The sequence below is a fragment of the Orcinus orca genome, chromosome 2, assembly GCF_937001465.1.
Source record: "Orcinus orca chromosome 2, mOrcOrc1.1, whole genome shotgun sequence".
Lineage (NCBI taxonomy): Eukaryota > Metazoa > Chordata > Mammalia > Artiodactyla > Delphinidae > Orcinus > Orcinus orca.
The window spans coordinates 100,999,272-101,016,634 of record NC_064560.1 but is presented as its reverse complement, the minus strand read 5'-3'; the positions used below and the strand labels follow the sequence as shown (position 1 = coordinate 101,016,634).

At 41.3% G+C, this 17,363-nt stretch overlaps 1 non-coding gene across 1 annotated transcript; it reads right to left on the bottom strand.

Moving 5' to 3' along the window:
- Positions 1 to 6,661: 6,661 nt before the first annotated feature.
- LOC117203181 (small nucleolar RNA SNORA11) lies at positions 6,662 to 6,791 on the bottom strand. The gene has a single exon (XR_004485843.1). It is a non-coding gene; the product is annotated as a small nucleolar RNA SNORA11 (small nucleolar RNA).
- Between the last annotated feature and the right edge of the window lie 10,572 nt (positions 6,792 to 17,363).

The following is a 17,363-nucleotide window of genomic DNA, read 5'->3' as shown; positions in this document are numbered from 1 at the left end:
TAAAAATTTTAGTCTTCTCTTTTTTTTCTTAGTCTAGCTAAAGTTTTGTCAATTTTGTTTATCTTTTAAAAAACCACTCCTTAGTTTTGTCGATTTTTGTTTTGCTTTGTTTTTATGATTTCTTTTTCATTTATTTCTGCTCTGGGCTTTCTTTCTTTCCTTCTTCTAACTTTGTGCTGCATTTGTTGTTATTTTGTAGTTCCTTGAGGTGTAACGTTAGGTAGTTTATTAGAGACCTCTCTTTTTCCTTGTAGGCATTTATTGCTATAAGCTTCCCTCTTGGAACTGCTTTTGCTGTATCCCATAAGTTTTGGTATGTTGTGTTTCCATTTCTGTTTGTTTCAAGATATTTTTTGATTTTCTTCTGAGTTCTTCTTTCACCCATTGGTTATTTAGGAGTGTGTTATTTAGTTTCCACATTATTTGTGAATTTTCCAGTTTGCCTCCTATTATTCATTTCTAGTTTTATACTGTGTGCACAGAAAAGATACTTGGTATGATTTAAATTTCAAATTTGCTAAGACTTGTTTTGTGACCTAACATATGGTCTACCCTGGAGAATGTTTCCTATGTGCTTGAGAAGAATGTGTATTCTGCTGCTGTTAGATGGAATGCTCTGTTTATGTCTGTTATGCTCATTTGGTCTAAAGTATAGTTCCAGTCCAAAATTTCCTAATTGGTTTTCTGTCTTGATGATCTATCCATTTTTGAAAGTGGGATATTGAAGTTCTCTACTATTATTGTATTATTGTCTATTTCTCCTGTCAGATCTGTTAGTATTTGCTTAATATATTTAGGTGCTCTGATGTTGGGTGCATATGTATTTATGATTGTTATGTCCTCTTGATGAGTTGATCACTTTATCATTATATAATGATCTTTACCTATTCATCCTTCCTCTCTCCCCCAGCTCCTGGAAAACTGCTGATCTTCTAATTATCTCCACAGTTTTGTCTTTTGCAGAGTGTCAGTTATTGGAATTACAGTAATTAGCCATTTCAAACTGGCTTCTTTCACTTAGTAATATGCATCTAAGGTTCCTCTATATCTTTTCATGGATTGATAGCTCGTTTATTTTTAACATGATAATATCCCATTTTTTAGATGTACGACAGTTTTTTTTTGTTTGTTTTACTGATTCACATATTTAAGGAATTCTTAATTGCTTCCAGTTTTTGGCAATTATGAATAAAGCTGTTATAAACATTTGCATGCAAGTTTTTGGTTAGATGTATGTTTTCAATTCAGTTGGATAAATACCTAGGAGCATGACTGCTGGATCATATGGTAAGACTATGTTTAGTTGTATAAGAAACTGCCAACATGTCTTCCAAAGTGGCTGTACCCTTCTGCATTCCGACTAATTGTGAATGAGAGTTTCTATTGCTCCTCATCCTTGTCAGTATTTGGTATTGTCAATTTTCTGCATCTTAGCCATTCTAATAGGTATGTGATAGTATTTCATTGTTTTAATTTGAAATTTCCTAATAACAGAAGATATGGAGCATCTTTATATATGTTTGTCTGCCATCTGTATATCTTCTTTGATGAGGTGTTTGTTCAGATCTTTTACCATTTTTTAATTGAGTTGTTTGCTTTCTTATTAGTTTTTAAGGGCTCTTGGTAAAAGTTCTTTAACAGCATGTTTTACTAATATTCTCCCAGTATATGGTGTGTCTTTTCATTCTGTTAACAGTGTCTTTCACAGAACAGAAATTTGTAATTTTAATAAAGTCCAACTTATCAATTTTCAACTTATCAATGAATTGTGCTTTTGGTGTTGTATCTAAAAACTCATCACCAAACTCAAGATAACCTAGATTTTCTACTCTGTTAACTTCTGATGGTTTTTGTGAAAGGTGTCTAGATTAACTTTGTTGCATGTGGATGTCCACAACCATTTGTTGAAAAGTCTATCCTTTCTCCCTCGAATTGCCCTTGCTCCTTTTTGAAGGATTAGTTGACTATATTTGTGTAGGTCTGCTTCTGGGCTTTCCATTTTATTCTATTAAGCAGTGTGTCTATTTGTTCAATACCACACTATCTTGATTACTGTAGCTTTATAGTAAGTCTTGAAGTTGGGTAATGTCAGTCATCCAAATGTATTTTCTTCTTCAGTATTGCATTGGCTATTCTGGGACTTTTGCCTTTCCATATAAACTTAAGAATCAGTTTGTCAGTATCTGCAAAGTAGTTTGCTGGGATTTTGATTGGAATTACATTGAACCTAGACCAAGTTGGGAGGAACTGACAGTTTAACAATTCATAAACACAGAATATCTCTCCATTTATTTAGATCTTTTTGTTTTCTTTCATCAGTTTTTAGTTTTCTGCATACAGATCCTAAAGCTATATTGTTACATAAGCATGTTCTTTTTTTGGGTAAGCAGTGCTAATATAAATGATATTTTGCTTTTAATTTCAAATTCCACTTGTTCATTGATGATTTATAGGGAGAAATTAACTTTTGAATATTAACCTTGTATCCTGTGACTTTGCTATAATTGTTTATTTCCAGGAGTTTTGTTTGTTGATTCTTTGGGATTATCTACATAGACAACATGTCATTTGCGAACAAAGTCAGTTTTTTTCCCTTCTCAATCTGTATGTCTTTTATTTCCTTTTCTTGTCTTATAGCTCTAGGTAGAACTTCCAGTATAATGAGAGTTGACATTCTAGCGTTTTTCCTGATCTTAGAGCATCCTGATACCAAAACCAGACAGAGGTGTCACAAGGAAAGAAAACTACAGGCCAATATCACTGATGAACATAGATGCAAAAATACTCAACCTTATTTTGCCTTATTTTTGCAAAAGGAGGCAAAATATACAATGGAGAAAAGACAGCCTCTTCAATAAGTGGTGCTGGGAAAACTGGATAGCTACATGTAAAAGAATGAAATTAGGGCTTCCCTGGTGGTGCAGTGGTTGAGAGTCTGCCTGCTGATGCAGGGGACACGGGTTCGTGCCCCGGTCTGGGAAGATCCCACATGCCACGGAGCGGATGGGCCTGTGAGCCATGGCCTCTGAGCCTGCGCGTCCGGAGCCTGTGCTCCGCAACGGGAGGGGCCACAACAGTGAGAGGCCCATGTACCACAAAAAAAGAAAAAAAAAAGAATGAAATTAGAACACTCCCTAATACCATACACAAAAATAAGCTCAAAATGGATTAAAGACCTAAATTTAAGGCCAGACAGTATAAAACTCTTAGAGGAAAACAGGCAGAACACTGTATGACATCAATCACAGCAAGATCCTTCTTGACCCACCTTCTAGAGAAATGGAAATAAAAACAAAAATAAACAAATGGGACCTAATGAAACTTCAAAGCTTTTGCACAGCAAAGGAAACCATAAACAAGACCAAAAGACAACTCTCAGAATGGGAGAAAATATTTGCAAATGAAGCAACTGACAGAGGATTAGTGTCCAAAATTTACAAGCAGCTCATGCAGCTCAGTATCAAAAAAACAAACAACCCAATCCAAAAATGGGCAGAAGACCTAAATAGACATTTCTCCAAAGAAGATATACAGATTGCCAACAAACACATGAAAGGTTGCTCAACATCACTAATCATTAGAGAAATGCAAATCAAAACTACAATGAGGTATCACCTCACACCAGTCAGAATGGCCATCATCAAAAAATCTACAAACAATAAATGCTGGAGAGGGCGTGAAGAAAAGGGAACCCTCTTGCAGTGTTGGTAGGAATGTAAATTGATACAGCCACTATGGAGAACAGTATGGAGGTTCCTTAAAAAACTACAAATAGAACTACCATATGACCCAGCAATCCCACTACTGGGCATATACCCTGAGAAAACCATAATTCAAAGACTCAGGTACCACAATGTTCATTGCAGCTCTATTTACAATAGCCAGGACACGGAAGCAACCTAAGTGTCCATCAACAGATGAATGGATAAAGAAGATGTGGCACATATATACAATGGAATATTAGTCACCATAAAAAGAAATGAAATTGAGTTATTTGTAGTGAGGTGGATGGACCTAGAGTCTGTCATACAGAGTGAAGTTAGAAAGAGAAAAACAAATACCGTATACTAACATCTATATATGGAATCTGAAAAAAAAATGGTTTTGAAAAACCTAGGAGCAGGACAGGAATAAAGATGCAGATGTAGAGAATGGACTTGAGGGCACAGGAAGCGGGAAGGGTAAGCTGGGACGAAGTGAGAGAGTGGCATATCCATATATACGCTACCAAATATAAAACAGATAGCTAGTGGGAAGCAGCCGCATAGCACAGGGAGATCAGCTCGGTGCTTTGTGACCACTTAGAGGGGCGGGCTAGGGAGGGTGCGAGGGAGGCGCAAGAGGAAGGAGATATGGGGGTTCATGTGTATGTATAGCTGATTCACTTTGTTATAGAGCAGAAACTAGCACACTATTGTGAAGCAATTATACTCCAATAAAGATGTTAAAAAAAAAAAGCATCCAGTTTCTCACCATTAAGTGTGGTGATGTTAGTTGTAGATTTTTATACATGTTCTTTATCAAGTTGAGGAAATTTTACTCATTTCTAGTTTGCTGAGAGTTTTTAATTATGAATGGATGTTGGAGTTTATGAAATGCTTTTTTTCCTGAATCAAATGGCATGGTTATATGATGTTTTTCTTTAGCTTGTTGATGTGATAGGTTAGATTGATTTTTTTAATTTTTATTTTATTTTGGAGTATAGTTGATTAACAATATTGTGTTAGTGTCCAGTGTACAGCAAAGTGATTCAGTTATGCATATACATATATACGTTTTTTTCAGATTCTTTTTCCCATATAGGTTATTACAGAATATTGAGTAAAGTTCCCTGTGCTGTGCATTAGGTCCTTGTTGTTTATCTATTTCATGTATAGTAGTATGTATATGTTAGTCCCAAACTCCTAATTTATCCCTCCCCTCTTCCCCTTTTGTAACCATAATCTTGTTTTCAAAATCTGTGAGCCTGTTCCTATCATGTAAATAAGTTCATTTGTATCATTTTTAAAGATTCTACATATAAGTAATGTCATATGATATTTGTCATTCTCTGACTTACTTCACTTAGTATGATAATCTCTAGATCCATCCATGTTGCTGCAAATGACATTATTTCATTCCTTTTTTATGGCTGAGTAATATTGCATTGCATATATGTACCACATCTTCTTTATCTATTCCTCTGTTGATGGACATTTAGGTTGCTTCCATGTCTTGGCTATTGTAAATAGTGCTGCAATGAACATTGGGGTGCGTGTATCTTTATTATGCTTTTCTCTCAATATATGCCCAGTAGTGGAATTGCTGGGTCGTATGGTAGTCCTATTTTTAGTTTTTTAAGGAACATCCATACTGTTCTCCATAGTGGCTCTACCAATTTACATTCCCCCCAACGATGTAGGAAGGTTCCCTTTTCTCCACACTCTCCAGCATTTATTGTTTGTAGACTTTTTGATGCTAGATTGATTTTTGAATGTTGAATGAGTCTTGCATACCTAGAATAACTGTCACTTAGTCATGATGTATAATTCTCTTAATACTGTGCTGAATTTGATTTGGTCATATTTTGTTGAATTTTTGTATCTATATTCATGAAAATTATTAGTCTCTCATTTTCCTTTCTTGTAATGTCTTTATCTGGTTTTGGTATTAGGGTATGCTGGCCTCATAGAATGAGTTAGGAATTACAGTGGACCCTGTTCTGGACCCTTGAACAATATGATGGTTGGGGTGCTGACTCTCTACGCAGAGGAAAATCCACATATAACTTGGTCCTCTGTATCCACAGTTCTGCATCCATGGCTTCACCCAACTGCAGATTGTGTAGTACTGTAGTACATATTTAGTGACAGAAATCCATATATAAAATGGATCTTCACAAGCTAAACTCATGTTGTTCAAGGGTCAACTCTATTCTCTCTGCTTCTGTTTTCCGGATCCCAGTTTCAAAAATTATTGTTATCATTGGTAGAGTCAACATTTATTTAGATTTACAACATTTTTTTTTCTTTTTTGATTAATTTGTGCTTTTATTTGCCGGTATAACTACAGCAACCTGCGAATTTTTTTATTCTAAAAAGCACATTTTACATCACAGTCCAACAAACACATATATAATGTGTAGACATATATAAAAGTGAAACAAAGGTTTTGCCAAAAACGTCTACCCTGAGTGTTAATTCTTTTTAAGACTTTTTAAAGAGGCTGAACTGCAGTTCATAATCACCAGAGTCCCTAGTTCATCTTAGGGTTCGCTTTATGAAGTGAATAGTGTTGTACATTCTGTGGCTTTGGACAAAAGTATGATGACATAAAATCATTATAATGTCATACAAAGTATTTTCACCGCTCATAAAAACTTCTGTATTCTATGTATTCATCTCCCCTCCCCCGCAAACTCCTGGCAACCACTGATCTTTTTACTGTCTCCATTGTTTTGCCTTTTCCAGAATGGCATATACACGGAATCTATTTTTCTTTTTTCCTTGAAGAGAGGGGTTCAAAGCCTTTATGCCTATAACACCACTCATGGCCCAGCCACACGTGGACTGGACAGGCTCCAGGTGGCAAACACCCCCACTAAATACTGTAGCTTTCCTTCCAGTACTGAGCCCTGTTCCACTGGTCCTGCCCAGCAGCCATGTGCAGGTGAAGGGCGGATACGTGTTGGGTATCTGTTCATAGGAAGGCCACAAGTTTTGTGCCCCTTGTCACAATGAACCCTGATTCCTGTCGGGTGTGTTTTAAACAGGCGAGCCATTTCTTCAGACCCCCTGCTCTGAGCACACCCTGATTTACAACGTTTTTTAACCAATGTGTTTTCTGTTTCATCTGGCATTTTATTTCTTCATTGTTTTTACATATTTCTCTTAGCAGGATTCTGTAGGAAATATAATCTTGTAGGTCTTGTATTCTGAAAATGTCTTTATTTCACCTTTGCTCTTGAATAATAGCTTATTTGGGTATAGAATTCTCATTTACAAAGTTCACTCTAATTTTCCCTCAGCCCATTCATGATTATTTTTCATTATCCTTTGGTATCTATTCTTGCTGAGGAAAAGTCTGTTGTCAGTCTGAGTAGTCTTTGCTTTCTGATACCTTTTAATATTTTCTCTTTAGCGTTGATGTTCTCAATTAATGGGACATTTTAAACCTGAGGACTCATGTCTTTCTTCAATTCTGAGATGTCCTCAGGCATTTAAATCTTTCATCACCCTTATGTTCTCTGTTCTCCATTTTGGGAACTCTTATTCTTTACAATTGGAAGTCTCAACTTATTTTCCATCTTTATTTCTTTAGACTGAGTTTTGGGTACTTACCTCAGTTAGATTTTATAATTTATTAACTGTAAGTTTGGGTATATCCAAACTGCTGAGTATACCTTCTATTTAAATGATTGTTTTAAATTTTTCAGTATTTCCAGTTAGTTCTTTTCAGTATCTGCCTCTTCTCATTTCATAGCTTCCTCTTCTTGATTTATGAATACCATCCTTTATTTTCTCTCAGAGGATTTTAATAATATATACTTATGTATGCGTATTCTAATTCTTTCAAGGTGTTCTCATTTTTGCCAGCATGAGTTATTGTATTGGTTCACTCTTTTTCATGGCACTAGATGGGCTCATGCATTTTGTCATTTTATCTGCGAGCTCTTTGCGCAAGGAGTTTTCTTCTTCACTGTTGGATATTTTCCTGGTTTGCAGATTCTGTCTTTAAATTTGATCTTAGGTTAGTAGTCTCCTGTTCCTGCTCTGGGCAGAGACTAAATTTTGTATATTGGGTGTGAGTCAGTTTCCGGTCATGTAAGTGCCCCTATACCCATGTGCTGCTGTGGGCAAGGGGTAGATTTCTGTTTACAAATCTAAGCAAGCTATTTTAGTCTATATTCTTGAGCAGAGAGCATGCTGTCCAGCCCTGACTTCACACCCAGGGCTCTCAGTTCAGTCTGCCACTGCCCTGAGTAAGGTGAGTATGGCACTGAAGCCTTGGTTCTTAGCACATACCTGACCTTAGCTCCCCATGAGTTCCCAGTAGCAGCCCCTATAGCTACAGGTTTCCATTCCATTTGGGGGTTTTGTCTTTCATTTATTTCTGTGTTTGTAGTAGAAGGGAATGTTTCAGTCTGTGCACACTCAGCCACCTTGACCTGGAAGGTCTGAGTTACTTTTATAATGGAAAGGAAAATGCATTCTAAAATAAACATTATGTATAAGAGGGTTAGCTCTATAGATATATGGTGTATCATAGAGATTAAGCACACAGCCTCTGGAGTTGGTCAGACCTGGTTTGGGAATCCTAGCCCTGTCACTTGCTAGCTGTGCAATCTTGAACAAATTATATAATCTGTGCATTCTACTTTCCCCCTTGCACAATGGGTATAACAATATTGTCTGGGTTATTGTCAGGACTGAATGAAATAATGAATATAAAACCCCAGGACAGTGCCTGGCACATAGAAGCTCCTCCCGCCCCACTTCCCAGGTCTTTACCTATTGAAACAGACATCAGAATCGGGCAGAGTAGATGGAACTGGCATTTTTATTACTGGTGGAGTTGTTGGAAATATATTGGGTAATAGATATCTTTCCTCATGCCGTCATCAACCCCATTTCAACAAATTGTGTTGTAATATCCAGGTCTATGTAAAGAGTTTATTATGTATCTTAATACTGCTTTGTTGATGCCTCTCCAATAGTTCAACTGAATAGCAAAAATTTCAAAATATGTTGGTAACTTTTGGAGATTTCATAAGATGCGTTTGTTGTCTGTTTGTGTGGAGTTTTTTCTTTTGGTTGTGGGTGCTTTGAATGGCAGGGACCAGGTATAAGACTGGAGGAGAGTATGACTAGTTGGGCCTTGAACAAGATGCTAAATGTTATAAGTGATTCTGCGATTCCTTTTCTTAGCATGAGCTAAGTAGCTTGTAATGTTTTATAAAGTAAGACTCAGTTTTTCTACATTTCTCAGGTGCTTTCACTAGCTTACAAGGTCTTAAACATGCACCGATGGTCATATGTTTACATTTCCATCAGTCAGATACAAATCATCAAAAAACTATTTTTTATCGCCTCTCTTCCTTTTTTTGTATATGTGTACACACACACAATCAAAACCACAAACACAATGCTTTTATGTTTTTTCCTCCTGCAATCTGGACACAGGGACTCTTTATTCCTTTATTTACCTTATTTATGGCTGCGTTGGGTCTTCATTGCTGCGCGTGGGCTTTCTCTCATTGCAGTGTCTTGTCTTGTTGCAGAGCATGGGCTCTAGGCACACGGATTTCAGTAGTTGTGGCACATGGGCTCAGTAGTTGTGGCTCGTGGGCTCTAGAGCGCAGGCTCAGTAGTTGTGGCAAATGGGCTTAGTTGCTCTGCGGTATGTGGGATCTTCCCAGACCAGGGCTTGAACTTGTGTCCCCTGCATTGGCAGGCGGATTCTTAACCACTGAACCACCAGGGAAGGCCCTCTTTATTCCTTTTTTAAAAATTGTGATAAAACCTACAAAACATCAAATTTACCATGTACACTATTTTTAAGTATACAGTTCAGTGGCATCAAGTACCTTTACGTTGTTGTACGACTATCGCCACCATCCATCTGCAAAAATTTTTCACCAAAACACAATGTTTTGAAAACTATCGGTTTTATCAAATTTTAACGCTGAAGAAAGAAATGTAGACTCGGCAACATTGGCACTCTCGCTACTATATTTCAGAAGCAATAAAATATCCTTTTTTGAAAAATCTCTTCCCATTCATTGCAAGTCCATAGTAATGTTGCTTTTGGAAAACAAAATTTAAAACAGAAAACAAATGCTTTGTCCCCTGCTGGTATGTAACAACTGAAGTTTATAACAAGGTAACTATTTTATATCCCTCCAAGCTAGTTTAAACTACATCCTTCCTGTTGTGTTCTATCTTTTGGACAGGTATGTAATTAAGATAGATGGTGTATGATCCTATAAACTCCCTTCCCGGAGAATGTTCTGGTCAAATTCAGTTTGTTACATTATACTGTTCTTTTATATGTCCCTTATTGTCATACTTAGCAGTCTACAAAATATCAAAGGTAGGTCACTTTCCTTCCTAAAATGTTTTCAACCTTTGTTATATCCATTAAGGAAGTTATAATTCTAAGGTGTCTGAATTTTAGTGCTGACTGGTTAGATCTTTTTCTGGTATTAAGTGTGAGTATGAAAGCAATGAAACAATTTGTGAGAGTCATCTTTCATTTCTACATTTTCTAAGAATTTTGTAATCCTAGGAAAATATCCAGGACATCTTACTAGAGTGTGGTGTCCTGAGCTCCATCCTTCTTCTCAGGGCTTAAGAATGTTCTAGACTGTTTTACAGTGGGAATGGAGCACCCAGGATCAAGAGAAGGGGAGTGTCTAAAATCTCTGCCGGGAGTGGGCATCCCCCTCCTGGGTGGTCACCAGGCAAAGGGTGACTGTGGAGGAAGGGAAGCTTCACCCTCACCTGGAGGGGCAGCTGGCAAGTCATGGAGGCTGCCTGGCTCCTTGGTGCTCCCTCAAGTTGCCCGCGGTGGCCCTTCTATCCATTTTTTTCTTATTTCTGTTTGAATGGTTTCTTCATCCCACTCCCTCTTAGTCTCCCCTCCCCCCTAGTCTAGAATAATATTTTCTAGTTTCCCAGAGCAAATCCCACACATAAGCCCCACATTTATGCAACTTTTGGTCTAGACCCAGAGACTTCCCAGTCCAGAGACCTTTGAAAACTCCCACTCTGAGATTCCTTTCTTTTCTACCTTCCACCCTGTCACATCTCACCCTGAAGGCAACGGGCAAACAGGGGCTTGGAAAGGAGAGGTAGAGCTACAAAGAGCAAAAAGCGGGGAGGGGTTAAAATTTCAAAAACATTGTCCCACTGTGATGTAAAGTAGATTTTCACTGATAGAAATAAGATACAGTGGTCCATCTCCAGCCTCAAAGGATAGTATCTTTTTTTGTTTTTGTTTTTTTTTTTGCGGTACGCGGGCCTCTCACTGTTGTGGCCTCTCCCGTTGCGGAGCACAGGCTCCGGACGCGCAGGCTCAGCGGCCATGGCTCACGGGCCCAGCCGCTCTGCGGCATGTGGGATCTTCCCGGACCGGGGCACGAACCCGCGTCCCCTGGATCGGCAGGCGGACTCTCAACCACTGCGCCACCAGGGAAGCCCAGGATAGTATCTTAAAAAAAAAAAAAAAAAAAAAGGAGAATTTGCTATTGAGAAACTTAAGGTCCTATGAGGAAAATACTATTAGAGCTAGTATTACAATCCTGTCTGCACACGGGAATCACCTGGGAGATTTTTTCTTAATGCCACAAGTAGGGTGTCTTGACCCACCCCTGGAGCCTTCAGTTTAATTGGCCTGGGGTAGAGCTCCATGAAAAGCTCTTTTTAAAATATCCCCAGGCATTCAGTGTAGGACAGAAACCCTCAGGATATAAGCAGGGCTGCCACAGTGCCTGGGCCCACAATAATTTCAGGGCTCCACAAAAATGTTTAATTTATTTTAAAATTAGGAGAAAAAATGAACTTTAAGGTGGAAGAAAACGTGTTACTATATAATATCAAAATATTTTTCTTTATACCAATGCCTTCATAAAATACAATTTTATATATATACAGTTTATATATATAATTATATATACAATTATATAATACAATATATATATTTTATTTAATATATATTTTATATATACAATTAATATATAATTATATGTATATAATTATACACACACACGCGCACACACACAAAGGTGCCCAAGGCCCATGTAAGTCGTAATGCAGCCATGTATTAAAAGGACCAGCATAAGGGTACATCTTTGAATATCCCTAAATATAGCTGTTCAGTTCACATTAAGTTAGCACATTGAAATATGTCAGTGATGTCTGCGCTTGGTATTGGCGATAATGGTGCCTGAATTTCCCTTTGTCATGCCCTGTCCCCTACAGATGGTTCAGGGGATCTCCATCCTGTTTCAACCAGCTACCTGTAAATTTTCCTGTGTTGCCAGTGACAGCCTAAAAGGCATCCTTGAGTGTCTTGTCTTCCATCCAAACATCCAGTATCTTGCTGATGTTTGATTCAGAGCCACTGACCAGGTCCCTAAGGTCAGAATAGACTGGAGAGCTCAGAGAAAAGAAGCAACGTTGGCCCTGAGCCAGAGGCCCGGGGAGACTCTGGTCCCCACCAACGTGGGGCTCTCTGCCTGGGCTATGTTGTCCTCTCATGCCCCAGCTCAGCTGTTACCTGGCCCCTCCTGTGGGCAGCTTCCTAAGGCTGAGTGACACATACCTTGCTGCCCCCTTGCCCTCTTTCCAAACCCATATCCATATTTTATTTTTTATTATTATTTTTTTTTTTTAAAAGAGAACGCTTTAATACAAGCAAGAATTTTTTTTTTTTTCCGGTATGTGGGCCTCTCACTGTTGTGGCCTCTCCCGTTGCGGAGCACAGGCTCCGGACGCGCAGGCTCAGCGGCCATGGCTCACGGGCCCAGCCGCTCTGCGGTATGTGGGATCTTCCCGGACCGGGGCACGAACCCACGTCCCCTGCATCGGCAGGCGGACTCTCAACCACTGCGCCACCAGGGAAGCCCCATATCCATATTTTAAAAGTCATCTTCCTCATGTTGGCACAAACTCTGGAATTCTCATGGCGAGGGAAAGGCCTATGGATATCAATCTCTGCGTCCTTGAATTTCATGGAAGGGATTGGGGAACAGAGGGGACAGATCAGTGCTGGGCTCAGCTGGCACAGGGCGGGGCTCAGAGGAGGCCAATACCTATAAGAGCTGCGTGTGAAACTGAAGGAGAGAGAGAGAGAGGAGAGAGAGAGAGAGAGAGAGGGGAGGGGGAGAGAGAGAGGGGAGAGAGAGAGAGGGAGAGAGAGGAGAGAGAGGAGAGAGAGAGGAGAGACAGAGAGAGAGAGGGGGAGAGAGAGAGGGGGAGAGAGGGAGAGAGGGAGAGAGGAGAGACAGAGAGAGAGAGAGGAGAGAGAGAGGGGGGAGAGAGAGAGGGAGAGAGGGAGAGAGAGCGAGAGGAGAGAGAGCGAGAGGAGAGGGAGAGAGAGGGAGAGAGGAGAGAGAGGGAGAGAGGAGAGAGAGGGAGAGAGGGAGAGAGAGGGAGAGAGAGGGAGAGAGGAGAGAGAGGGAGAGAGGAGAGAGAGGGAGAGAGGAGAGAGAGAGAGGAGAGGGGGAGAGAGAGGAGGGGGAGAGGGGGAGAGGGGGAGGGGGGAGAGGGAGGCTCAGAGAAAGCTACCCGTCAGAACTTGTTGTGGCTGCTCTATGTGCTGAAGTTTCCCTGGCTTCCAGCAGGGAACTCCTTTCAGAAACTCTGGTCTGAAACAGAGGAGGATAGCTTGGGATGAATCATCCCCTAGAGGCCTTCCAGTCTGAAGTCTGTGACGCTCCAGCAAAGCTCCAGTCCTGACAGACCCAGGAGCAGTGGAGGCTGCTCCTCCACTTAGTAATTCAGAATTCGATGTTGGGCAAATTGTGTGGCTTTTCTGAGCCTCAACTCCCTCATCTTTAAAATGGGGATGAGAACATCTACCAGGTTGTTCTGACATTTAAATATTAAATGTGAAATTCCTCAAGTTGCTCAAGAAATCCAAGTTCCTGCTGTAATTACAGTCACTTTGACCACAGGACTGTGGGCAAAGGGAATCACCAGTCTGTGGCCCTCAACCTGCTCTTGAGTTAACTGGCTCATAGCCCTAAGGTAAGTCCTTACACTTAAGTTCTAGGAAAATAAATCATATCTACTTCTGCAAGATAAACTAAATTCTAGTTTTCATTAGTTCAAGGCCAAGTCACTAAATAGTCACACCTGGCTTTAGACATATCCAAGAAAAATGTGTTCTGGAAGGAGAAATCCCTTGTTAGAAGGTGTTGGCCATCAGAAATGAACAAAAATACTTAGCCTTGGCAGGGGGGAGGTTTGTTTCCAACTGAGGTTGAAGGGGCTTGAGCTGCATCTTGACAGTAGCAGCCTCAAAAGCAATTTCTCTAATAAACTGATCTCCACTCCGCTTCTTTCCTTGTCCCCAGTGGCTCTCCTTATTTATTTATTTATTTTTGCGGTACGCGGGCCTCTCACTGTTGTGGCCTTTCCCGCTGCTGCGGAGCACAGGCTCCGGACGCGCAGGCTCAGCGGCCATGGCTCACGGGCCCAGCCGCTCCGCGGCATGTGGGATCTTCCCGGACCGGGGCACGAACCCGAGTCCGCTGCATCGGCAGGCGGACTCTCAACCACTGCGCCACCAGGGAAGCCCGCTCTCCTTTCTTTTTTATTATCAGGAAATACCTGCCTGGAAGTGGGGGTCAGTTGCTGATTAAATGCTTTTTCCACAGTTAACAAATACGTACCGAGTGCACACTTTGTACGGCTCCTAGTGTGAGGGTCTAGAAGTAGATTTGTGGCGTTCGGCACCACCCTCTCCTTCAGGAACTGCTCATCCTTTGGCTTCTATCAGAGACTTCCCTGGTTCTTCCTGACGGCTCTCTGGGACCCTTCTCCTTCTCCCTTGGCTGGTACCCGCTGCTTCCTCAGCCCGTAGTGAGGGAACTTCACTCTCTTCTCCTGGCGCCTGGTCCAGTCCTTACTCTCCTTTACCCTCTACTTCCCAACCCCGCCTCCTGCTGCCTGGGGGGCATTTCCACTGAAAAGTGCCATCCTTACCTCACAGTCCATGGAAACTTCATCATCCCTCATAAAACAATCATGCCTATTTAAGGTGCTCCAAGCCACCAGCCTTGAAACCTCAGTTTTGTCTTTGCTTTTTCCATTCCCACACTGCACACATTTGCTCCCCAACTCCTAGGGGTCTTCTTTGGAAATTTTTTTCTTCCCTCTCCCTCCCTGCTGCAATCCCCTCTCATCACTTTGCTGGTTCCTGGGCTGCCGGTTTCTGCCATCCCAGGTTTCCAGGGTCATTTAAGGGCCCTCTGTAGGATGCAAGTTCCATTCCAGCCATTTTGAGGTATCCAAGTGCTGTTTGGTTAACTTGAGCCCCCTCACTTTGATATTGGATGCCTTTTCCACCATCTGGCCCCATCCCCCATTCTAGTATGATTCCCTACAGGCAGCCTCCATTCAGGAAAAGCCAGACCACACTCTGAATACTGTTCACACACCCTGTCCACCTTGGGTGTCTTCCTGGACTCACCTGCATCTGGACCCATTATTTCTAGGATAGCTCAACTCCACTGTCTCCAAAAAGTCTCCTTTGACCATTGCTGCCTCTTTTGGATAAGTAGAATCCAAATCTCCCCACCACCCCCATCACTATTATTTTAAATGTTTGTTTTTTTTAGGTACAAGTGACATTTGGCATTATATTAGTTTCTGGTGTACAACATAATTCGATATTTGCATATACTGCAAAATGATCACCACAATAAGTCTAGTTAACTTCCAGTTACAAAGATTTTTTTCCTTGTGCTGAAAACTTTTAGGATCTAATCTCTTAGCAGCTTTCAAATATGTAATTCAGTATTATCAACTATAGTTACCATGCTGTACATTACATCCACATGACTTATTTTATGACTGAAAGTTTTTACTTTTTACTCCCTTCACCCCCTTCACCCGTTTGAACCCCCTCAGTTCCTCCCACCTGGTAACCACCAATCTGTTCTCTGTATCTATTCTCTGAGCTTATTCTGTGTTTGTTTTTGTAGATTCCACATATAAGAGAGCTCAGACGGTACTTGTCTTTCTCTGGCTTGTTTCACCTAGCACAATACCCTCCAAGTCCATCCATGTTGTCGCAAATGTCAGGGTCTCCTTTTTTATGGCTGAATCATATTCCTTCTTTTTAATGGCTGAATAATATTCCATTGTATGTTTATACTATATCTTCTTTAGCCATTCATCCATCAAGGGACATTTAGGTTGCTTCCATAGTTTGGCTATTGTAAATAGTGCTGCAATGACATTGGGGGTGCATATATCTTTTCAAGTTAGAGTTTTCATTTTCTTTGGATAAATACCCAGGAGTGGAATTGCTGGATCATATGGTAGTTCTATTTTTAATTTAGGGGGAACCTCCACACTGTTTTCCATAGTGGCTGAAACCAATTTACATTCCCACATCCTCACCAACACTTGTTATCTCTTGACCTTTTGATAATAGCCATTCTGAACATGTGTGAGGTGATAGCTCATTGCGGTTTTGATTTGCATTTCCCTGACGATTGCTGAGCACCTTTTGTCGTACCTGTTGACCATCTGTACGTTTTCTTTGGAAAAATGTCTATTCAGATCCTCTGCCCCCTTTAAAATCAGAGTGTATTTTTCTTATTAAGTTGTATGAGTTCTTTATATATTTTGGATATTAATCCCTTATCAGATATGATTTGCCAATGTTTTCTTGCATTCACTATTACTTTTTGTCTTTCTATATTGTAATTTTAAATTATTGAATTTTCAAGTGTCTATTTCATTCCATACGTCAACAAACATTTACTTATTAGCACAGGTTGTGTGATATTCCATGTCTGTTTTCTTAGGTAATCTTCACAACCTGGTGGGGTGGGTATCCTCCCATTTCACAGGTAAGAAAACGTTTTTTGCTCAAATTCCCGCAGCTGGTCGGCATTCTGCAGTTTCCCCTGGAGCGGACCTCAACAAGATACCAGAAATCTGACTTCTAATCCCAGTCCTACTACCATCGGCTGTGTGACCTTACGCATCTCACTTCCCTGCCTCCCTAACAGGGACGGACATTTATTATTGGCGACACCTCCACCAGTATTTCTAGACTTCGTAGGTGCTCAATAAACACTTGCAGATTTGATTGCGGTAGGAGAAAAGTTATACCTTAAAGTTTCTGACCAGGTAGGGAGAAAAAGTCTGCCTGTAAGGGTAGGGAGAAAAGTGGGCCAAGGGGCCATGGGGAAGGGACAGAAGGGAAGTCGGGGGTGCGGAACAGGCAAGGCTCCTAGGAGACGGGGAATTTGGAACTGCCGGGGCTCGGAGGTGAAGAGTACCGGAGACGGCGGAGGGGAGGTGGGAGGACATTCCTATCTGGGGAAGGGTGAGGACAAAGCGTAGCTGGAGAGGAGTGTGAGGCCTGATGCGGTGGGATGGGGAAGAGGTGCTGGCTGAGGGGCGGGCGCGTCCCGGCCGAGCCGAGTAGGCGCGGTGTCGGGGTGCGGGGAGACTTGTCCCGAGGGCCGGGGCGGCACGAGGGCACGCGGGAGTGCAGGGAAGGCCCGCCGAGCTGCTGGAGCGGGCGGGACTAGCCGGCTCGGGCGTGGGGCGGGGGGCGTGCGCCGGCCTCCCCAACCCGTGCGGCCCCGGCCCCAGCCCCTCCTCCCCGAGGGCGGGCGGGGCGGGGCCCGGGCTCGC